Consider the following 24,701-nt stretch of genomic DNA (forward strand, 5'->3'; position numbering starts at 1 on the left):
CCTCCAATTCTGTGGCCAAAATGGATAAAAAGTTTTTCGACTTGCATCATGCGAGCGGGTTAGACGGTGACAATGCAACACCAGCTCAGCGCCATGCAATACTTATCCACTGCCTCAGCACCGAAAGCCAACGCATCTTTGGCCAAATCAAAGACACGGAGTCCTATGACAAAATGACAAGTGCCCTAGAGAACTATTTTGAGCCGAAGAAAAGTATCATGATGGAGAGATACCAATTTCGTAAAAGGGGGCAAGAGAACGGCGAACCATTCAAACAATATATCATTACATCATGGGTCACCCCGATCTGTGTGAGAATACCACTGCAGGTCAGGGCTATAAATAGTGCTGGAGCGCCGAGCCCTGGAACATTGTGGGCTGCCCTGACCAGTGTGAGAACATCACCGCAGGTCAGGGCTATAAATAGAGCTGGATTAAAAAAAATTTTTTATAAAACATAAATTCAACTGATCGTCCAACCTGAAGAGACACAAGGAGAAACCGTGGGAATGTGGGGACTATGGGAAGGGATTCAGTTTCCCGTCCCACCTGGAAACTCATTGACGCAGTCACAGAAGGGAGAGGCTGTTCACCTGCTCAATATGTGGAAAGGGATTCACTCAGTCATCCAACCTGCTCACACACCAGCGAGCTCACACTCGAGAGAGACCGTTCACTTGCTCAAAATGTGGGAAGAGATTCACTCAGTACTGTTCCTTGCTTAAACACCAGTGAGTTCACACTGGGGAGAGACCGTACACCTGCTCTGTGTATGGGAAGGGATTCACTCATTCATCCGACCTACTGACACACCAGCAAGTTCACATCGGGGAGAGGCTGTTCACTTCTCCAAGCGTGGAAAGGAATTCACTCAGTCATCCAACCTGCTGAAACACCAGTGAGTTCACACTGGGGAGAGACCGTTCACCTGCTCTGTGTGTGGGAAGTCATTCACTCAGTCACCCACCCTGCCGAGACACCAGCGAGTTCACAAGTGATTGCAGGGTTTGGATTCTGCAGTTATTGCTGCTGTTAGTCACATCCTTCTGATCTGTTTGTTTCTGCTGATGTTAATAACCCTTCAACTAGGCTGGAGTTTAATATTTTGATATTTCAAATAACAGTGTCGATATTTAATGTCTCAAAGATAAGAGGTGACTCATTGATGTCCTGTTTCTGACTGCTCCATTTTTGATCGGGGCAGAGGAACAGTGAGAGATCAGGGCCCAGGAGCGAGGTTTCGGGGCCCAGGAGAGGCAAGGGCCTAGGGGCAGCACGGACCAACTCACACTGCGATCTATGGATAGTAGGAGCATGCGTGTGCACTAGGTCTGCACAGCAGAGCTTGGTCTCCAGTCGTCTCGGTTAACCCTTGCCACTGGATCAAGACCTAGCTCTGTCAAGCCCGTATGGTGGCGGGTGTGCAACGGCCACCCCACGTTAAAAGAATCCATGCACAGGCATCTTCCACCCTTTAGTATGTAGTTCGGGACCTAGAATGTCAGGTCTCTCATTGAAACACTTGTGAACTCATCCCTTTTTGGTGTGGAAGCAGATCATCCTCGATACGAGGGACTGCCTAATACTAAATAGAGCTGGAGCACCGGGCCCTGGAACATCGTGGACGAAGGTGCGACGAATGAGGGTACGGGGCCCAGAAGAGCCAAGGGCCTTGGGGCAGCCCAGGCCTGCCCACACTGCAATATTTGCACGCACTAGGTCCGTGCAGCAGAGCAGGTCTCCAGTCGTCCTGGTTCAACCCTTGCCACTGGATAAAGGCCTAGCTCTGTCGAGCTCATGTGGTGGCTGAAGTGCAACAGGTACCACATGTTAAAAAAATATCCACGCACAGGCACCTTCCACCCCCTCAATTGGAGTTCAGGACTGGAACATCGGGTCCTTCATTGAAACATCTGTGAACTCTTGTGGAAGTAAGTCATCCTCGTTCGAGGGACTGCATTTGAATGAATAAATGAATATCATTACATTAACTGAACTGGCCGCTACATGTCACTTTGGAGCACTTACAGGGGAAATGATCAGGGATCAAATTATTGACAAAACAACGATCCCCTGAATTCAGGAATGCTTGCTAATGGAGGATGATAAATTGACATTAGACAAAGCAACTAATTTGGCCATCCAAATCGAATCAGCGCTTTCCGATTCAAAAGCGATCAGATCCCTTGCTCCCGCTGTGCAGCAGACTTCAGCTACAGCCCATGTGCAAGGCATTCATCCAAAGTGGAAATCACAGCAGAGACCCAGGGCTAGTAATAAGGCACTCACGACGGATCGCAGGCTTAACTTCCACTACTTTAACTGTGGGGACAAATCAAACTCAGCAAAGAGTCCTAACTGCCCTGCACATGGGAAGAAATGCTCTGCATGTGGAAAAATGACCCATTTTGCTAGTGTCTGTCGCTCATCACAGCATATTTGACATGTGGACAACCCCGATAGTGATAAACCCAGTATGGTTTACAATGTTAGTGACATTTCGCACATTGGTTTGGGCAAATTCAAGGACTGGGAGGTAAACATTGATTGACTCCCATCTGCCTCCTCATTGATCTTGGAACCAAAGTCTCCATGTTGAGTGAGGCTGTGTACAAAACCCACTTCACGCACTGTCAACTTCCACTCTATATGCGTACTCCGACTCCAAAATTGAGGTACTTGAGGTCATATCTGTCCCAATATACTACAAGGGCATAACATTGGAGAACTTTTCCTTTTATGTCACAAAGGGTCGGAGCCTCATGGGTGTTGACCTATTTGACAAGCTTGGGTTCAAAGTTTATGACCCAATGGGAACACCTGTGTACACAGTGGACTTTGACAAGCCGTATCCCTCAACCTTCACAGGGTTTGGAGTGACAACAAAATTCTGCCATCGTCCCCACGTTGACCCGTCAAACCAATTACGCAGTGACTTCATGCCTCCCAATTGCGGTTCGCGACCAAGTTTCCACAGAATTAACACAACTCGAATCTCAGGGAATCATTGAGAGCATCTACTCCTCATCCTGGATCTCGAACTTATTAATTGCTTGGCGTAAAAATGGGGAGATCCGGCTATGCATCGACCTGAAAGAGGTCAACAAGGCTATCATCCCTGACCCTCTTCCTACCATCGACGACTGTCTTCAGAATTCCACGAATTTACGAAACTCGACATACACCGCAGTTACCTGTAAATACCACTAGCGGAGGACAGCAAACCACTCATGGCATTCACAACGCATGATGGTCTGTATCAGTATCGACACATGCCCTATGGACTATCTTCTGCACCAAGTGCATTTCAAAAGATTGTCACTACTATGCTAGCAGGCATAGAGGGAGCCCTCAATCTGCTTGTCGATATCGTCATCCATGGACGGACAATGTAAGAACATGTCACGCAGTTAGAAACATAGAAACATAGAAAATAGGTGCAGGAGTAGGCCATTCGGCCCTTCTAGCCTGCACCGCCATTCAATGAGTTCATGGCTGAACATGCAACTTCAGTACCCCATTCCTGCTTTCTCACCATACCCCTTGATTCCCCTAGTAGTAAGGACTTCATCTAACTCCCTTTTGAATATATTTAGTGAATTGGCCTCAACAACTTTCTGTGGTAGAGAATTCCACAGGTTCACCACTCTCTGGGTGAAGAAATTCCTCCTCATCTCGGTCCTAAATGGCTTCCCCCTCATCCTTAGACTGTGTGCCCTGGTTCTGGACTTCCCCAACATTGGGAACATTCTTCCTGCATCTAACCTGTCTAACCCCGTCAGAATTTTAAACGTTTCTATGAGGTCCCCTCTCATTTTTCTGAACTCCAGTGAATACAAGCCCAGTTGATCCAGTCTTTCTTGATAGGTCAGTCCCGCCATCCCGGGAATCAGTCTGGTGAACCTTCGCTGCACTCCCTCAATAGCAAGAATGTCCTTCCTCAGGTTAGAAGACCAAAACTGTACACAATACTCCAGGTGTGGCCTCACCAAGGCCCTGTACAACTGTAGCAACACCTCCCTGCTCCTGTACTCAAATCCCCTCGCTATGAAGGCCAACATGCCATTTGCTTTCTTAACCGCCTGCTGTACCTGCATGCCAACCTTCAATGACTGCTGTACCATGACACCCAGGTCTCTTTGCACCTCCCCTTTTCCTAATCTGTCACCATTCAGATAATAGTCTGTCTTTCTGTTTTTATGGTTAGACTTGCTACACACTGCATTACACTTAATGTCGATAAACGTACATTTGCTGCTGGAGAAATAAACTTTCTGGGCTACAGAGTCACAGCACAGGGTGTCAAGTCGATGCTCGACAACATTGACTCGATCCAGCGACTGCAGAAGGCTACCAACATCAAAGAACTTTCATCATTCCTCGGCACTTGCAACTTCTATCTGAACTTCGTCCCACACCACGCGCACACTGCCGAACCACTTCGCAAGTTGATGCGCAAGGGCGTCCCTTGAGAATGGACAGATTCCCAGGCTCAGGCATTCACCATGCTTAAAGAGAAAATCACATCCCCTCCTATCCTCATGCACTTTGATCCGAATGCCACTACGTATGTCATCACAGAAGCATCAGGCACCGCCATGGGTGCTGTGCTTTCGCAATGGATTGATGGCCTGGAATGCCCAGTCGCCTTCGTCTCTGCAGAACATAAATACTCTACAGGGGGACGCAAAGCACTTGCTTGCATCTACGCATATGAACGCTGGCACATCTACCTTTATGGCAGGAAATGTACCCTCCATATGGATCACCAAGCGCTAACTACACTACTCGCTACAATTGGATCTGGGCACAGACCACTATGAATCAGCCGAAGGTCAGATCATCTTCATCAGAATAACTTTGATGTACAGTACAGTCACAACCATGTAGCTGACATACTCAACCGCTCGACTCCTGCTTTGGACTCTGCTGCTGACTTGTTCACGGATAACGATGCATATGTCACGTCGATTATCACTCAGTCCATCAGAAACCTTATCTCCTGCAACAAACTGAAAACTGAATCACAGAGTGATACTACGCTCCAGCAAGTGTGCTACTTTCTCCAGACGGAGTGGCCTAAGCAAATTCTGGAAGAGCTGAAAACATTCCACAGACTTTGCGATGAATTTTCCATTTGGAACGATGGCTGCCTAACTCGTGGTGATATAGAGCAGTACTTCACTTCAACAGCGTGTTCTCTTATTGGCACATGATGGGCACCTGGCATTATCCGTATGAAGCAGAGATGCCGTGATTCAGTATAGTGGCCTGAGATTGGCACTCACATCGAGGAGTTTGTCTCACACTGTGAAGCATGCAGTCTGAACGAAAAGGCCACAAACATCCATCCAGCGCCAATGAAGCCCATTCCATGACCACAAAGACCATGGCAACAACTTCAGTTAGATATCCTTGGTCCAGTTGAAGCAGCTCCACAACACCAGCATTTCCTTGTTGGAGTACATGACCTGCATTCCAAATGGCCAGAAATCGCGACAAGTTCAGTGACCTCATCAATGATCATCACTATTCTGCAGCATATGTTCATGAGGTGGGGCCTCCCAGAGGTCATAATCGCTGACAATGGACCACAGTTTGTGTCCAACCAGTTCGCCGATTTCCTCATTCATCGTGCAATCGAGCATCGCCTGACTACTCGGTACAATCCTCAAAGCAACGGAGGTGTTGAGCATTTTAACCGCGTCATCAAAGAGGGTTTAAAAACCAACCTCGCAGCAGACCAAACATTTGACGAAGTGGTTCAAACCATTCTCCACACATACCGTTCAACAACGCACTCGCCAACAGGGAAGACACCCTCTGAGCTCATGATTGGGCAGAATCTTCGCTGGCTACTGGACATTCTCAAACCCCCAGCCAAACCTAGCGCAAGGAGACCAGCAGGATGGAACAGAAGCACTGTTTTGTTTCCCAATCAAAACCTGGAGCAAACACCGCAAGCTCCACGCCGGTCTCAGCGTATCAGAACAAGACCTGGGTATCTCAAGGACTTTGTCTGTACATAGACTGTGGTTTTAACAAGGGGAGAAATATGTTGTGTTCATACTCTATTTATTTGTTACAGCTCACAGGATGGTATTTAGGACCCTGCAGGAGCTATTCACAGTTGCTGTACTCATGCTGGTTCATACCGGTTCGGGGACTCCATTTTGGGTTGTATAAATGCACATGTTAAGTTACTTACGCGTATACAACACTTCCATTATGTTATTGAGCAGACAGCATGAATGTTGCGTGCTTCCTGCAGTACTTTCAACGAGTGCGGGCAGATCACGCATCGTAAACCCCTTGCCCATTTTTGACCCTGATCGAATTTAGCTCCATATGGGGGAGAAACTCACTATCGGCACTAACTTTTAAAAGTTTGAAAAATTAGCGTCAGGCACTAACGATTTCAAACTTTTAAAAAATTCGGCGTTTGCACTCCAGGAAGGAAGTGGAGTGGTAAATCAAATGCTCCACTTCCTTCTTGGAGCACATTTGTTAGCAGGCGGGACGGTGAGTTCAGCAGCGCTGCACACTGGGCCATGCAGCGCTGGTGCATTGAAAGGCTCCTTTCCTCCCTTATGGAGAAGGGCCATTGCTACATGCTCTGCAAAATAAACCAACTTACCTGGACCATGAGGGCAGCTGCAATCCCCGCGATCAGCTCGGCACGCAAGCAGAGTGCTGGGCTGATCGATCGCGATCGATCCCGTGAAAAAAGCTGAAAGAAAAAAATCTACGTTTTTTTAAATTTACCTCAGCCACCTTGCCTTTAAGCATCACCCCCGAAGCGGCCGGTCGCCCGATGCACGCCTCCTGCAGCTGTCGGTGTTGTCACCTGGCGCTGCTGCAGGGGGCGGAAGGCAATTTTGGGTCCGGGGCGCTACCGGGGCGATGCACACGGTGATGGTGTCACAATCTCCGGGCGAAGTAGATCGGGGTGTAATGCCGTCGTGCTGATGCGAAGCTCCCACCGAATATGGTGGGAGTTGATATCATCGCCGCGCCCAGTCGCAAAGCCATTTGCACCTCCCCGTTAGCACCCCTAGGGTCACTAATGGGAGGTGCAAAGGCACCCAATTTCGCCCCCTTTATCTTCTACAGTTCAATACAAAATGAAAATGCAATGAAATATTCCATGCACAACAAATCTAGATTTACCATTGTATAATTTATGTATCAAAGAGCAATGTTTAAACTGCGTTTCAAATTTTATTAGTAATGCACTGGTTGACTATATAGTCCCACTTGTATTCAACTGCCCTTGCACTCTTGTAATATTTTAGAGAATAATGGGAATTTTAACTATACGCTTAATGATGCTCAAATAACCCACTCTAACTTCTCAAATCAATATTGTTAGCCCTTTATATGGTCTGAGAAAACAAGGGTGATTTAAAAAAAATCTAAATGTTGTTACAGTGCAGAATTTACAGATAGTCCATTCAGAGTCTCTTTCTTCCCTGCTGAAATTAAATATTTCACTTTCATGATCGTGCTTCTAGCAGAATGTTTGAGCAGCTATAGGCTTGTTGAATAGGTTCTCAAATTGTGTCATGCTGTTTTCCACAAGATTCAAAAATAAGTTTGCCTCAACAAGCATTAAACTTCTCCCCGCTGCTAATTTCCAGTAACTCAGTTTAGGAAGGGAAGAAAACTCAGAATAGCAGTATTTATGGACCAAAGGTTTGCTATCACTTTCAACCAGTCTTGGACCCCTGCACACATCTCTGCCTTTTTAAAAGTTAACATATGGCCTAAAAATATAACATTTTAATGTAATGTGAGTGATGTTAGTGCTTTTCTCATTTCAGGTACCAAGGACTAGAAATTTGTCTCGGGCGGTGGCAAAAGCATACGGTATTGGATTGGCTGCCTGTTATGCGCAGCGCCTGATATTCAACTCCATTGACTGCCGATCTGATACCACCCATTTTGCACCACTGCCCGAGATGAATTTCTAGACGCTAGTGACAGTATCAGGTACTCTCAGGTAAAAGATAGGATATCCAGATGCAGCATAAAGCTCCCTTTACTGTGCCCCAACATTTCTCAGCCCCAACTTCAGAAGAGAATGCACTACTGCATCCGCGTGACATTTTTTTCCATTTCCTACACAGAGACCTGCCTCTTGGCCTCTCTGAGGGGTAGTGCTAATACATGAATAGGTTCCGGCATGAACTGTGACAATGAAGGCTGAAGAGTACCAGCATGAAGTGAGGGGAGAGAGTGCCTGCTATACAAGTGATAGAATGTTGGTTAAATCAAGTTATGAAATAGTTGTGCTCCACTACACTTCCAGTAAAACTTCCAGTCATAGACCAATATTCATGGCCGTTGGTCACCTTTTACTGGTTTTCTAAGTTGGCACGCAAATCTAACCTGCACCACTTAGTGCTGTATAATTGAGGCATAAATGGAGATATCCCTAGTCTTGCTAGAATTATCAAACATCTCTCGTTATCCGATGTAATATTGTAACATTCTGTCTCGTGACATCATGAATAGGAGCAACACAAGGTCGGCAGCTGTCCTACTACATAATGCTCGTGAAACAGAGTTTCGCGATGTCATGCCAAGAGAAGCCTTGCACACATCTACTCTTATACTGTTTTCAGCATTATGTTCTAATATATAAAACATAGTAAGAAGGGGTCTGTGAAGGATTACAGTAAGCATTCCTTTACCTCTTTCTATAATATTTGGGGATTAAGGATGATACTATAGGATATACTTCCCCTTCAGTTCATAAAAAGCAGAGTAATATGAACTTAAATTACAATAAAAGCAGCAAAACAATGTTAAAATATCCTTTGCTTCACATAGTTAAATGAATAAGATTAACAAAATAACAGATTTGAATTTCCATTTTTTAATGATACATATGGATTGAAAGTATGAACACAACATCATACTGGACATGATTTTACATCATTAAGTAACTTTGTCTACAAAAAAGGAAGAGAAAAGTAACATATGAATTCAAGTATCAACAAGTCAATTGTGATATAGAATCTTACAGCACAGAAGGAAGCCATTTGGACCATCGTGCCCGAAGATAATGTGATGCAAAATACCTATATCGTATTTTAAAAGCCATTAAAAAAACATTCAAAGGGTTAAATGTGGCCTGTACAACCCAATATGTTTTCCTTAATGAGTTACACTGTTGCTGGCTGGCTGATTTCTGTCCCACCCAAACTTGTCAGTGTTCCAGCCAACTTGAGTGTTGCTGAAATCAATTGTTTTTTCCATCATCACAACAACAGTAGCAGATTTCAAGGATAGTGTGTGTGGATATATTGCAGCACCACCGAACACAGATACAATAGGCCCAATGGCCTCTTTTGGTGCTATAAACTTCTATGGTTCCATCAAGACCATCATTTGCTGATTTAATTTCACTGCAGACATTGTACTTTGTGATAAACTCTGTTAATGGCTGCTGCCAGGTCGAATATTTAATGCAAAATAAACATGATTGTTGTTAAACAGAGGCCTGAATAAATGGTCTGCTTGAAGTACTAATGTTTATTATAAACAAAATAGCACAGAAAGCTTTTATTTTCTATAACCCGAATGTTGATCAATTGAATACTATTTACTAATGCATGCATTGTAGTCACAGTTCCCACTGCCAACTAATAATTTACACTTCTCATAAATTTTCTAAAAAGTTTGCTTTCTAATAAATCTTAGGATTTAAAATTCATGATCGATAAATTTCAATGCTTTTTCTCCAAACAACATAATTTCTGTTCCAAAATTTAGTGATTATTTAATTACCCCACAATATACATGTTGCCACACAAGATTCTGTGGAAGTAAACTAACCGGTTAGCAATTTCATGTGATGCTTTTAGGGTTTAACAAGTAAAATAAATGAGCAGGAGGGCAAGAATAATAAATGACCTCTACAGCATCATCTAGGATATATGGAAGGCCATTTCTGAAGAGGATTGCTTTTTAAATAATTGTTGATTTACTAGGCTAGTGGCCTTTTCCCTGTGTGCATATTCCAGGTACACTTAGGATTTTCAAAGAATCCAACTTCCATCAAGTTGCAATCATTTCTGTTACAAGACCTACAATTTAGTGTTCTATTGTATATGTTGATTTAATTTATTATAATAAACTCATGGTAAACAGTTTATTTGTTAATTTCTCTCCATCTCGTCCCTATTCTCAGTATGCTGTGTAGGTGCCCTTTATTTCTGTATGATCTTTGGCGGCAAATGCCATGGGGCTATTCAACTGCAGGAAGCATTTCAACCAAGCCTAATTCAGTCATCCATCTACCTGCACTGCCATCATCCATTGGTATATAGTCATCAGTAATCTATAGTGGAACCTTTGTGGATTACTCTCCCTAACCAAAGGACATGGAGATCAATTGTAGCATCCCTACTGCTGCCCTGCCTCAGATCAACTAACTCAGCATGAATAAGGGATTGAACCTCGGATGTTTTTGGCCTATAAATACTATCTGTTTTCTATTTATTTAAGTGATTATACATTTCGTCTAAAATTTTTCAAAAACAACACAAAAGCTATAAATGTCAAGTATAGTGCATATTTCAGGTGTGGACCGTATAAGAAGCCAGGCAATATTTGTGGGTATACTTACACTGTTAGCTTTGGGTACATTTAAAATGTATTCTTGTAAGGTTTTCATGCATATTTCAAAGACTGTTCTTTTAAAAAAAAGCAATGAACGATAAATTATCAAAGCATAGCTTATAAATTATAGTAAGGGGGAGAAATTCGGGGTACAAATTATTTTTCACCTGGGCGCGACGTTGCTAACGATTCCCACGAAATTCTGCGGAAGTTTAGCAGTGGCGGTAACTGGTAGCATCCCGCTCTGCTGTCTGGCGATGAAGACATCATCACTGTGCGCAGCGATCTGTTTTTGCCCCGGAGCAAAAATTCAGTAGCGCCTCCTAAAGCTGTGCCGGGCGATGCCAGCGACAGCTTTAGGGGGCGTGTACCAGGTTGTAGTCCGCTTGTGGGTCAAAATTTAAACGGGAGGTGGTGCTTTGAAAAAAAAAATCAGCCGATTTACCAGTCGCGGCCTGCTTCATGTTGGATTGCAGGGTCCGTGCCGCGATCGTGCAGCCTGGCACTCAGTTTGTGTGCCGGGCTGCTGCCACGGCACCCTGCTCCCGGGTGGTCCAGGTAGGGACCTGTTTCTCCCCCGCAGAGTCGACAGCTTGGCCCTCCTCTTTAATTAAAGGTCCCACTGCATAGTGCTGCTCCCCTCACTGAACCCTTCCACCCTGCTCGTGCCTCACAGAGCAAGTGGAGCGTGATATTTTATACTCCACTTGTTCTTGGGGTCGGTAACCCAAATTTAGGTCACGGAGCGGGGCAGGATGCGATGCAATTTCCCCCCCCTCCAAGTATTGAATACGAAGTAAGACATACTGGTCCGAGTCCAGCTTCGGGTACAACAATAAACATGGAGGCAGTCCAGAAATACTTCAGATAGTATCTTGGAAATGACAAATAGATATTTAGCTAAGCTAATTTTTGAATCAACTTTGATCTTCAAGGACAAAGGAAGCTAAAGGTCACAAAGTCAAGAATGTACAATTGAGAGTGATGATTAATCAGTCAACAAGAAGTTGCCATTGTGTTAGAAACAAATAGCATAGGTATTTAGTTTATATCTTGTACTTGGGCAACTGTGTCCATCCACTGTAGAAATAAAATCTTTAGATAAAGTTGGCTTGAAAAAATTCCTGGCTTCCTCGGCTAGGCATTAAAAAAAATAACACTTTTGGCTCACACACTATGATTTTTGAATCAATCATTTACATTACAGCAAGTTACTCCCGAATTAGAGGTAATGTTATTACTGCAATATGAACACAATAATCCTAAGATAAAACATTGAAACAAATTTTTAATGAATGTAAAGAAACTATTGTTCAGCTGCTTAAGGCAGGGACCAGCTAAACTATACTAAGAAGGTCCTGGTTCAGTTCCCAGTCAGTCCAGAGTCAGCTGATCTAATCTGTCACAGCAGTAAGGGTACTATAACTGGCCTCGGTAACCGTGGGCTCAGGAAAGGAAAAAACTGCCAGGGTCCCTGATGGCTATCCATCGACCCCTGCTGGAAGATTGCCCATCGGGTAAGAACAGGAACAGATTCAGTTAAAATACATTGGGCCAGAATTTGCAGTCAGTATGATGGTGTACTCTCGGTACACCATCAAAACGGACTGCAAGTTCAGGATTTCCCGAATTTGCGATCTGTCAAGTTCCGATTTGACAGATGATATGCACGACAGGAAAATCCTCATTGCTGGCACAAAGTTGGGCTAATTGTCCGCCAACTGCCCAGCAATCAGTGTAAGGGGATACCTCAAAAGATCCATTTTATCGTTCGGCATGTTTTAACATTATTTAGCTCACATAAAAGTGACATTGGAACATTACAACAGATGGAAACACCTGAGCTCCATTTGATAATTTTGCCATGAGCGTCACAGAATTGCGAAGAGTTTTTTTTGTTCGTTTTTTTTAGTGTCTACATAGTTAAATCTCTATATGAAATCCTGATGTTGAAACTTGGTGCTGTCATTTTGCCAGTTTTTTTGTGTGCGGTTGTCTGAGAGCTGCTGTTCAGTTCTCTGTACCTCATCTGGTTGTGACAGACTGAATTCAACTGATACTAAATGCCAAATAAAGTATGAAATGTTAAACCTATCTATATATTTATATCTTTTTCCTGATATTAAAGCTTTTAAAGTCACGGTATGATGCTGTTATCATTGAACGTGCCTGTTCTGTGAGTGGACTATGCAACATTCAGTGTGTCAGGTGCCAGTCTGCATCCTCCTTTCCCCTATAAGCCTGATGCAATGGTTCCCACATATCTGTTAATACTTTAAGAGAAAACTTGGCACTTCCATGGATTGGAGCAACAGGCCCGCGTGATCCCAAATACACTTCCACACACATTGCGCCCCTGGACTCCATGGGTCATGACGCTGCCTTCTAATACACAGTGTCAAACAGCAAGTTCGAGAAGGAGGATCCAATCAGGTAAGTGCACATTCTATTCGGATGCAGGCAGCGTACTCCGTAAGTATACCACTGAATGCAAAATCCAGGCTAGTGTGATGTTAAATAGCATGCCTACCTTCACTGTCTGGATCAGGAGAGTCCAAACTTTTATCTTTGTAGCCACATAGGTGCATAGCATGGAGCCTCAGGTTCTACAAGTAATGTACAAAGAGATCTTGGCGCTCGATTCCAGGATTTATCCACAAATAAAGCCCACTGAAAGTGCAGATTGGAAAACACTGCCCATGTCCCAATCCCTGCTCACAGCAAGCTAGGCACCTTGCTACAACTGAGGATTTGGAAAAATCTACCCTTATAAGCATAATAGGACTGAACCACTTGGGTTTAGAAAGCTAGATTGCCTGAGCTCAGGAGTCACCTGTTGGACATCTCTGGTCTAGACTCATTCAAGTAGCTGAGCTTCATGTGCACAGTCCTAGAGCATGATATCCCAGCAAGAAATCAACACGTCAAAAGAGAAGAGGCGAGAACTGAAAAACAACAACAACAACTTTTATTTATATAGCGCCTTTAACGTAGTAAAATGTCCCAAGGCGCTTCACAGCAGTGTTATAAGACAAAACAAATAAATTTGACACTGAGCCACATAAGAAGAAATTACTGCAGATGAACAAAAGCTTGGTCAAAGAGGTAGGTTTTAAGGAGTGTCTTAAAGGAGAAAAGTGGGGTAGAGAGGCGGAGAAGATTTGGGAGGGAGGTCCATAAGAACATAAGAATTAGGAACAGGAGTAGGCCATCTAGCCCCTCGAGCCTGTTCCGCCATTCAACAAGATCATGGCTGATCTGGCCGTGGACTCAGCTCCATTTACCCGCCCGCTCCCCATAACCCTTAATTCCCTTATTGGTTAAAAATCTATCTATCTGTGACTTGAATACATTCAATGAGCTAGCCTCAACTGCTTCCTTGGGCAGAGAATTCCACAGATTCACATCCCTCTGGGAGAAGAAATTCCTTCTCAACTCAGTTTTAAATTGGCTCCCCCGTATTTTGAGGCTGTGCCCCCTAGTTCTAGTCTCCCCGACCAGTGGAAACAACCTCTCTGCTTCTATCTTGTCTATCCCTTTCATTATTGTAAATGTTTCTATAAGATCACCCCTCATCCTTCTGAACTCCAACAAGTAAAGACCCAGTATACTCAATCTATCATCATAAGGTAACCCCCTCATCTCCAGAATCAGCCTAGTGAATCGTCTCTGTACCCCCTCCAAAGCTAGTATATCCTTCCTTAAATAAGGTGACCAAAACTGCACGCAGTACTCCAGGTGTGGCCTCACCAATAACTATACAGTTGCAGCAGGACCTCCCCGCTTTTGTACTCCATCCCTCTCACAATGAAGGCCAACATTCCATTTGCCTTCCTGATTACCTGCTACACCTGCAAACTAACTTTTTGGGATTCATACACAAGGACCCCCAGGTCCCTCTGCACCGCAGCATTTTGTAATTTCTCCCCATTCAAATAATATTCCCTTTTACTGTTTTTTTTCCCAAGGTGGATGACCTCACACTTTCCGACATTGTATTCCATCTGCCAAACCTTAGCCCATTCGCTTAACCTATCGAAATCTCTTTGCAGCCTCGCTGTGTCCTCTACACAACCCGCTTTCCCACCAATCTTTGTGTCATCTGCAAATTTTGTTACACTACACTCTGTCCCCTCTTTCAGGTCATCTATGTATATTGTAAACAGTTGTGGTCCCAGCACCGATCCCTGTGGCACACCACTAACCACCGATTTCCAACCCGAAAAGGACCCATTTATCCCAACTCTCTGCTTTCTGTTAGCCAGCCAAATCTCTATCCATGCGAATACATTTCCTCTGACTCCACGTACCTTTATCTTCTGCAGTAACCTTTTGTGTGACACCTTATTGAATGCCTTTTGGAAATCTAAATACACCACCTATCAGTACAACTCTATCCACCATGCTCGTTATATCCTCAAAGAATTCCAGTAAATTAGTTAAACATGATTTCCCCTTCATGAATCCATGTTGCGTCTGCTTGATTGCACTATTACTATCTAGATGTCCCGCTATTTCTTCCTTAATGATAGCTTCAAGCATTTTCCCCACTACAGATGTTAAACTAACCGGCCTATAGTTACCTGCCTTTTGCCTGCCCCCTTTTTTAAACAGAGGCGTTACATTAGCTGCTTTCCAATCCGCTGGTACCTCCCCAGAGTCCAGAGAATTTTGGTAGATTATAACGAATGCATCTGCTATAACTTCCGCCATCTCTTTTAATACCCTGGGATGCATTTCATCAGGACCAGGGGACTTGTCTACCTTGAGTCCCATTCGCCTGTCCAGCACTAACCCCCTAGTGATAGTGATTGTCTCAAGGTCCTCCCTTCCCACATTCCTGTGACCAGCAATTTTTGGCATGGTTTTTGTGTCTTCTACTGTGAAGACCGAAGCAAAATAATTGTTTCGGGTCTCAGCCATTTCCACATTTCCCATTATTAAATTCCCCTTCTCATCTTCTAAGGGACCAACATTTACTTTAGTCACTCTTTTCCGTTTTATATATCGGTAAAAGCTTTTACTATCTGTATTTATGTTTTGCGCAAGTTTACTTTCATAATCTATCTTTCCTTTCTTTATTGCTTTCTTAGTCATTCTTTGCTTTCGTTTAAAATTTTCCCAATCTTCTAGTTCCCATTAACCTTGGCCTCCTTATACGCATTGGTTTTTAATTTGATACTCTCCTTTATTTCCTTGGTTATCCACGGCTGGTTATCCCTTCTCTTACCGCCCTTCTTTTTCACTGGAATATATTTTTGTTGAGCACTATGAAAGAGCTCCTTAAAAGTCCTCCACTGTTCCTCAATTGTGCCACCATTTAGTCTGTGTTCCTAGTCTACTTTAGCCAACTCTGCCCTCATCCCACTGTAGTCCCCTTTATTTAAGCATAGTACTCTCGTTTGAGACACTACTTCCTCACCCTCAATCTGTATTACTGTGATCACTCATTCCGAGAGGATCTTTTACTAGGAGATCGTTTATTATTCCTGTCTCATTACACAGGACCAGATCTAAGATAGCTTGCTCCCTTGTAGGTTCTGTAATATACTGTTCTAATGTCAAGATCTTCGGGCCCAGGCAGTTGAAGGCATGGCCACCGATGGTTGAGCAATTATAATCAGGGATGCTCAAGAGGGCAGAATTTGAGGAATGCAGACATCTTGTGGGGCTGTGAGGCTGAAAGAGATTACAGAGCTAGGGAGGGATGAAGCCATGGAGGGATTTGTAAACAATGCTGAGAATTTTGAAGTCGAGACGTTGCTTAACCGGGAGCCAATGTAATGAGATCGGGACTTGATGCGAGTTAGGACATGGACTGTCGAGTTTTGGATGATCTCAAGTTTACGTAGGGTAGAATGTGGGAGGTGTTATGTATGTAATAACTCGATAGAATGACTCCTGTAAACTAACACAAATACGAACCTGGCTCTGCTTTATTCGGGCCCAAAGTGAATACATTACATGATGGCTTGCCTTTTATACCTAGGCCGCGCACACGTGCGTACAGCCCAATTACCTCTGACAGTTGCGCCACCTGGTGGCTAGTAACCCCAAGCATACATACATGACAATATCCCTCTTTAAGATTTTAGTAACAGTCTTTTTACAAATTGAGATGGTCCGGGGCTTTTTGCTCCCAAGTTGATCATCTCAGTGCATCTCCAGCCTTGGGCGAGCGTTCTGAGTCTGTTATGACTGGGAGCTGGGTAGCCGATTTGATGGGAGTGGCAATGACCATGTCAGGGATTGAAAGTCCAGATTCATTGATGACAGCGGAGTCCTCTGATGACTGAGGGTAGGTTGGTTGGTCACTGATTGTGTCTTCCTCAGACCGTTCCGGTTCATCTGTGCACTACAGCCTTATCTGATTGACATGTTTCCTGCATGTCTGCCCATTTTTGAGCTTAACAATAAACACTCTGTTACCCTCTTTGGCCGTAAAAGTACGGGCAATCGACTTGGGACCTTGACCACAGTTTAGTACATACACAGGATCGTTAACAGAAATGTCGCGTGACACAGCAGTGCGATCATGATACCACTGCTGACTTTGACGTCTGTATTCAACATGATCGTTCAAGTCAGGGTGGATAAGAGGGAGCCTGGTCTTGAGACCTCTTTTCGTCAATAGTTCAGCGGGGGGGGGACCCCGGTAAGCGTGTGGGGTCTTATCCTGTAAATAAGCAATATGCGTGACAAGCGAGTCTGCAGTGAACCTTGAGTTACACGTTTCATATTCTGCTTGATGGTTTGGACAGCACGCTCTGCTTGACCATTGGATGCGGGTTTGAATGGTGCTGACCTCACATGTTTGATACTACTGAGTTTCATGATCTCTTGAAACTCCAGACTAGTGAAGCAAAGTCCATTGTCGCTTACAACGATGTAGGGCAGACTATGAGTGGCAAACATGACACAAAGGCTTTCAGTGGTAGCTGTGGATGTACTGAATGACATGACTATACACTCTATCCTCTTGGAATATGCATCCACCACAACTAAAAACATCTTTCCCAGAAAGGGACCTGCAAAGTCGATGTGGATCCTGAACCATGGTTTAGATGACCACAACCACAGACTCAGCAGCTATTCCGCTGGTGCTTTACTTAGCTGCATGCAAGTGTTGCAATGATGCACCCATGATTCCAGGTCAGAGTCAATTCCAGGACACCATACATGAGACCTGGCAATGGCTTTCATCATGACAATACTGGGATGAGTGCTATGTAGATCATGTACAAATTTCTCTCTGCCTTTCTTAGGCATAACAACACAATTCCCCCACAGTAAACAATCTGACTGAATGGATAGTTCGTCTTTGCGACGGTTGTAAGGTTTGGTCCCATCATCCATTTGCTTGGGTATGGCAGACCAATCACCACTAAGGACACAACATTTCACAACCAATAATATCGGGTCCTGGGTGGTCCAGGTCTTAACTTGTTGAGCCTTGAGAGAGGTTCCTTCACTTTCAAAAGCATCCATGATTAACAGTAGGTCTGCAGGTTGTGGCGTCTCCACCTCCGGTGTGGGCAACGGCAGACGGCTCAGTGGATCGGCACAATTCTCAGTGCCAGGTCTATGGCGAATGACATAATCATATGCAGATAATATCAGCACCCACCTCTGGATGCAGGACGATGCGTTGGTATTAAGACCTTTGTTTTCCGAAAACAATGAAATGAGTGGCTTGTGATCTATTTCCAGTTCAAACTGAAGACCAAACAGGTACTGTTGCATCTTTTTAACTCTATACACACAGGCTAATGCTTCTTTTTCTACCATGCTGTAGGCTTTTTCCACCTTTGGCAAACTTTTAGAAGCATACGCAACAGGTTGTAGTTTACCAGACTCATTAGCTTGTTGGAGCACACAACCAACTCCATATGACGAAGCATCACAGTCCAATACTAGATGCTTACACGGATCATAATGTACCAGCAAAGCAGATTAGTAGCTTTCTCAAAAGCTCTGTCTTGAGATGCACCCCAGTTGTCGGCTTTCTAAGCAGCATGTGCAGTGGCTCTAACAAAGTGCTCAATCTAGGTAAGAAATTACCGAAGTAGTTGAGTAGACCAAGGAACGAATGCAGCTCCATCACATTCTGTGGCTTGGGTGCATTTTTGATGGCCTTGGTTTTCGAGTCCGTAGGCCTGATGCCGTCAGCAGCAATTTTCCTCCCCAGGAATTCGACTTCCGGTGCCATGAAGATGCACTTTGAACGTTTCAGTCTGAGTCCCACTTTGTCCAGATGTAGAGCCTCTTCGAAGTTGTTCAGATGTTTGGCGGTGTCACGACCTGTGACCAGGATGTCATCTTGGAACACGACGGTTCTAGGGACGGACTTCAGTAGACTTTCCATGTTCCTCTGAAATATGACTGCAGCCGAGCGAATGCCAAAAGGACATCTGTTGTAGATAAACAGTCCTTTATGAGTGTTGATGCACATAAGTTTCTTCGACATCTCGACCAGCTCCTGTCTCATGTAGGCAGATGTCAGATCCAATTTAGTGAATGACTTACTCCTGGCTAGCAAACAGCCTTCGGTAACGGGTATTGATCCTATTTCGAAACTCAGTTGATCGTAACCTTGTCATCTCCACAAATTCTAAGAGTGCCATCATTCTTCAACATGAACAATGGGGCTGGCCCATTCGTTAAATTCGACTGGTGATCTGACCCCTTCACAGTGGAGTCTGTCCAGTTCAATTTCGACCTTCTCCCTCATCATGTACGGAACCGCCCGAGCTTTATGATGGACGGGTCTTGCATCCAAGTCCACGTGGATCTTCAACTTAGCGCCCGTGAATTTACTGATGCCTGGTTCAAATAGCGAGGGGAACTTGCTCAGCACTTGAGCACATGGAGTATCATCCTCCGACGACAACGCTTTGATATAATTCCAATTCCATTTGATTTTTTTCTAACCAATTCCCGCCGAATAGCATTGGACCATTGCCTGCAACAATCCATAATGGTAAATCATGAACTGCACCATCATACAACACCTTGACTACTGAACTGCCAATCACCGTTATGAGTTCTTTAGTCTACGTACGCAACTTGGCATTGACTGGACTCAGCTTAGGCCTCACAGCCTTAGTGTCCCACAGCTTGTCGAATGTCCTCTGGCTCATTATTGATTGACTCGCACCCGTGTCCAATTCCATTGGTACCGGCACACCATTAAGTTTCACTTTAATCATTATCCGTTGGCTCTTTGTTAGGAATGAATACAGTCCATACACTTCCTTCCCTGGTATCTCAGATTGCATATCCGGATCCGTGCTATACTGGTCAATATCCTCCGTGTGGTGTGTCGCAGCACGCTTGCTCAGTTGCGGACACATGCGCTGGAGGTGCCCCAGTCTCGAACAGCCTTTACAAATGTACTGTTTAAACCGACACTGATGAGGTCAATGATTGCCTCCACAACACCAACGTGGTGAAATCGGATTCATTCCCGTTGGCGGACTTTGGGCAGCCACAGGTTTCGCATACGTAATCGAGTAGGCCCTGTCATATACAGCTCTGCCAAACGACGATAGAATCTTGTTTACAGTACTTGCCAAGTTCCGATTTTTCGATGATATCTGCTTTAAGTTTTTGTCCATCGTCATGCGTGCCTGGACAACCGTGATGGCCGTGCTCAAATCCAGCGTCTCCGCCACCAGTAGCTTACACAGAATCACCTCGTGGTTGATGCCGATTACAAAGAAGTCGCGCAGCATGTCTCCCAACGCGTTTTCGAACTTACACAGTCCAGCTAAACGTTCTGGGTCGGCAACGAATTTCAACACACCCTGGCCCTCAGAACGAACGTGCTTGTAGATGATACATAAGAACATAAGAACATAAGAATTAGGAACAGGAGTAGGCCATCTAGCCCCTCAAGCCTGCTCCGCCATTCAACAAGATCATGGCTGATCTGGCCGTGGACTCAGCTCCACTTACCCGCCCACTCCCCGTAACCCTTAATTCCCTTATTGGTTAAAAATCTATCGATCTGTGATTTGAATACATTCAATGAGCTAGCCTTAATTGCTTCCTTGGGCAGAGAATTCCACAGATTCACAACCCTCTGGGAGAAGTAATTCCTTCTCAACTCGGTTTTAAATTGGTTCCCCGTATTTTGAGGCTATGCCCCCTAGTTCTAGTCTCTCCAACCAGTGGAAACAACCTCTCTGCCTCTATTGTGTCTATCCCCTTCATTATTTTAAATGTTTCTATAAGATCACCCCTCATCCTTCTGAACTCCAACGAGTAAAGACTCAATCTATCATCATAAGGTAACCCCCTCATCTCCGGAATCAGCCTAGTGAATCGTCTCTGTACCCCCTCCAAAGCTAGTATATCCTTCCTTAAATAAGGTGCCTAAAACTGCATGCAGTACTCCAGGTGTGGCCTCACCAATACCCTATACAGTTGCAGAAGGACCTCCCTGCTTTTGTACTCCATCCCTCTCGCAATGAAGGCCAACATTCCATTCGCCTTCTTGATTACCTGCTGCACCTGCAAAATAACTTTTTAGGATTCATGCACAAAGTCCCCCAGGTCCCTCTACACCGCAGCATGTTGTAATTTCTCCCCATTCAAATAATATTCCCTTTTACTGTTTTTTTTCCCAAGGTGGATGACCTCACACTTTCCGACATTGTATTCCATCTGCCAAACCTTAGCCCATTGGCTTAACCTATCTAAATCTCTTTGCAGTCTCTCTGTGTCCTCTACATAACCCGCTTTCCCACTAATCTTTGTGTCATCTGCAAATTTTGTTACACTACACTCTGTCCCCTCTTCCAGGTCATCCATGTATATTGCAAACAGTTGTGGTCCCAGCACCGATCCCTGTGGCACACCACTAACCACCGATTTCCAACCCGAAAAGGACCCATTTATCCCGACTCTCTGCTTTCTGTTAGCCAGCCAGTTCTCTATCCATGCTAATACATTTCCTCTGACTCCACGTACCTTTATCTACTGCAGTAACCTTTTGTGTGGCACCTTATCGAATGCCTTTTGGAAATCTAACTACACCACATCCATCGGTACACCTCGATCCACCATGCTCGTTATATCCTCAAAGAATTCCAGTAAATTAGTTAAACATGATTTCCCCTTCATGAATCCATGTTGCGCCTGCTTGATTGCACTATTACTATCTAGATGTCCCGCTATTTCTTCCTTAATGATAGCTTCAAGCATTTTCCCCACTACAGATGTTAAACTAACCGGCCTATAGTTACCTGCCTTTTGTCTGCCCCCTTTTTTAAACAGAGGCGTTACATTAGCTGCTTTCCAATCCGCTGGTACCTCCCCAGAGTCCAGAGAATTTTGGTAGATTATAACGACTGCATCTGCTATAACTTCCGCCATCTCTTTTAATACCCTGGGATGCACTTCATCCGGACCAGGGGACTTGTCTACCTTGACTCCCATAAGCCTATCCAGCACTAACCCCTAGTGATAGTGATTATCTCAAGGTCCTCCCTTCCCACATTTCCGTGACCAGCAATGTTTGGCATGGTTTTTGTGTCTTCCGCTGTGAAGACCGAAGCAAAATAATTGTTTCGGGTCTCAGCCATTTCCACATTTCCCATTATTAAATCCCTTTCTCATCTTCTAAGGGACCAACATTTACTTTAGTCACTCTTTTCCGTTTTATATATCGGTAAAAGCTTTTATATCTGTTTTTATGTTTTGCGCAAGTTTACTTTCGTAATCTATCTTTCCTTTCTGTATTGCTTTCTTCGTCATTTTTTGCTGTCGTTTATAATTTTCCCAATCTTCTAGTTTCCCACTAACCTTGGCCACCTTATACACATTGGTTTTTAATTTGATACTCTCCTTTATTTCCTTGGTTATCCACGGCTGGTTATCCCCTCTCTTACCGCCCTTCTTTTTCACTGGAATATATTTTTGTTGAGCACTGTGAAAGAGCTCCTTAAAAGTCCTCCACTGTTCCTCAATTGTGCCACTACTTAGTCTGTGTTTCCAGTCTACTTTAGCCAACTCTGCCCTCATCCCACTGTAGTCCCTTTTGTTTAAGCATAGTACGCTCGTTTGAGACACTTCTTCCTCACCCTCAATCTGTATTACAGATTCAACCATACTGTGATCACTCATTCCGAGAGGATATTTTACTCGGAGATCATTTATTATTCCTGTCTCATTACAGGTTCCTGCTCCACTGCCACTCCACCAGGGCAGCACCTCAGCATCCCTACCAATCTGCTGGAACAGAGATTGGTGGCCTACTGCGACACCATGAGATCCCCGGTGGACTGTGGTGGACCCACGAATGATGGCAGAGTCAGAGTTAGTGTCGCATCCAGCTGAGACTGCATGAGAGCAGTCTGAGACTCAATGCCAGCAACCATTATCTGTATTACAGCACTAAGACATTGCATGTCTTCCACTTGTGCTGTAATGGAAGTTGTCACATCACCCATGACACGTGTATTGAGGTTTGGATCCGCATGGTCTCTCTGGGAGTCCACCATCCTCTGCAAAGTGGAAGTGATGGGCTTCATGGTGTGTGCAGAGCACTGTGCAATGTTGGAGGCAAACTCCTCCATGCTCCTTACCATTGCCGAGAGGCTCATGAGCACCCTTGTCATTGCACCTATCATCTCGGAGTGGATGGTCATCAACCTTCTTGTGAATGCCTCCCCATCGAGATCCTCATCTGAGTCCTGTGCAGCAGAGCCCGCGCGCAAACTCGTCCTCCAGGAAGCTGGCTCCCAAGATACCCTTTCCTCTTGGCCTTGCTGCAGCTCACTCATTCCCGGTGTATCACCCACTGCAGAGCCCTGTACTAAACTTGCCTCTAAAAATCGCGCAGCGCCAGTATCTGTGGTGGTGCCTATGGGTGAGAGATACAGTGACATGGTGCTTTGCCCCTCCTCCTCTTCTCCTTCCTCATTCTCAGTGGGAGGCTCAAGAACAGGCTGATCATTTGGTTGCTGATAATCTGAGAGCATAATGGCACAGGACTCACATTAAGGTGAGGGCAGGGAGGTAGGGATGGAGCAAGGAATGCAGACATTACCAGGAGCTGAAAAGTGAGAAAGGCTTGTAGTGTGAGGGGGAAGTGAGATGAGAAAAGGAGAGGGGATGAAGATACCATTGTTGCGCCCAATGGGGTCAACGTCGCCGACGGCCATGGCGCCCACCACCTGCTGCCCAATGAGTCGCAGCACTCGCTCCTCAAGTCTGTCAGCTGCTGGAGCTGCACATCGCCCCTGCCTGTTCTTTGCTGCTCCCTCCTATTGTGGGCCATCTTGGCCTGCAAGAGAAATGAACGTGTGTGAGTCCAACTATGTGTTTGTGAGATATGCCTGCCATAGTTGAATAGGTGTAATTGTAGGTAAGGCGTGAGATATGGATGTAAGTTTGAGTAGGTTGAAAAGCTTGGTGGGTGAGTGGTGGGAGTGTGATAGTTTGTGCAGTGTGTACAGACTGAGCTTCAGATGCTGGTATGTAGGGCCTGTTGAAGCATATACCCGCCCTGACCACCCGAGTGAGGCAATTGAATTTCTTCTGCCACTATGTCAGGCTCCGGACGACCACACTACTTGCCGAGACCTCCTGGGCCACTTCCCTCCACATTGTCCTGAAGATCTGGAGCAATGGCCTCCTTTCAATGTCCGGGAACAGCATTGCCCTCCTTCGTTCCACCCCCACGACCAATGCCTACAATGCCGGTTGGTGAAATGACAAGCTCTCTCCCTGGGAGTGGGATCAGTCATTACGATCAGGGGATTCAGTTGCTCGCAGTTCGCCTTCACAGCCAGCTGATAATGAAGGTCTGCACCATGATGCAACCTTCCCTTTAAGAGCTGTAAGGAGCCAGTGTGCAGGATCATTTCTGGTTGCATTGCACCTGAAATTCATTATCGCTCTGCTGGTAGCGCCCCTGTAGTGCCCTACTGAGGTCATCAGCACTTGATTTAGCACTCCAGTTCTTTCCTGGAACATTAACAGCCAATTTAATGGAAGCTCAGAATCATTACTGGTTGGCGCAAATTTTTCAAGATTTCAAAAATTAGTGCCTGACCAAATTTCTA

Source organism: Pristiophorus japonicus, chromosome 6 (genome assembly GCF_044704955.1).
Source record: "Pristiophorus japonicus isolate sPriJap1 chromosome 6, sPriJap1.hap1, whole genome shotgun sequence".
Classification (NCBI taxonomy): Eukaryota; Metazoa; Chordata; class Chondrichthyes; family Pristiophoridae; genus Pristiophorus; species Pristiophorus japonicus.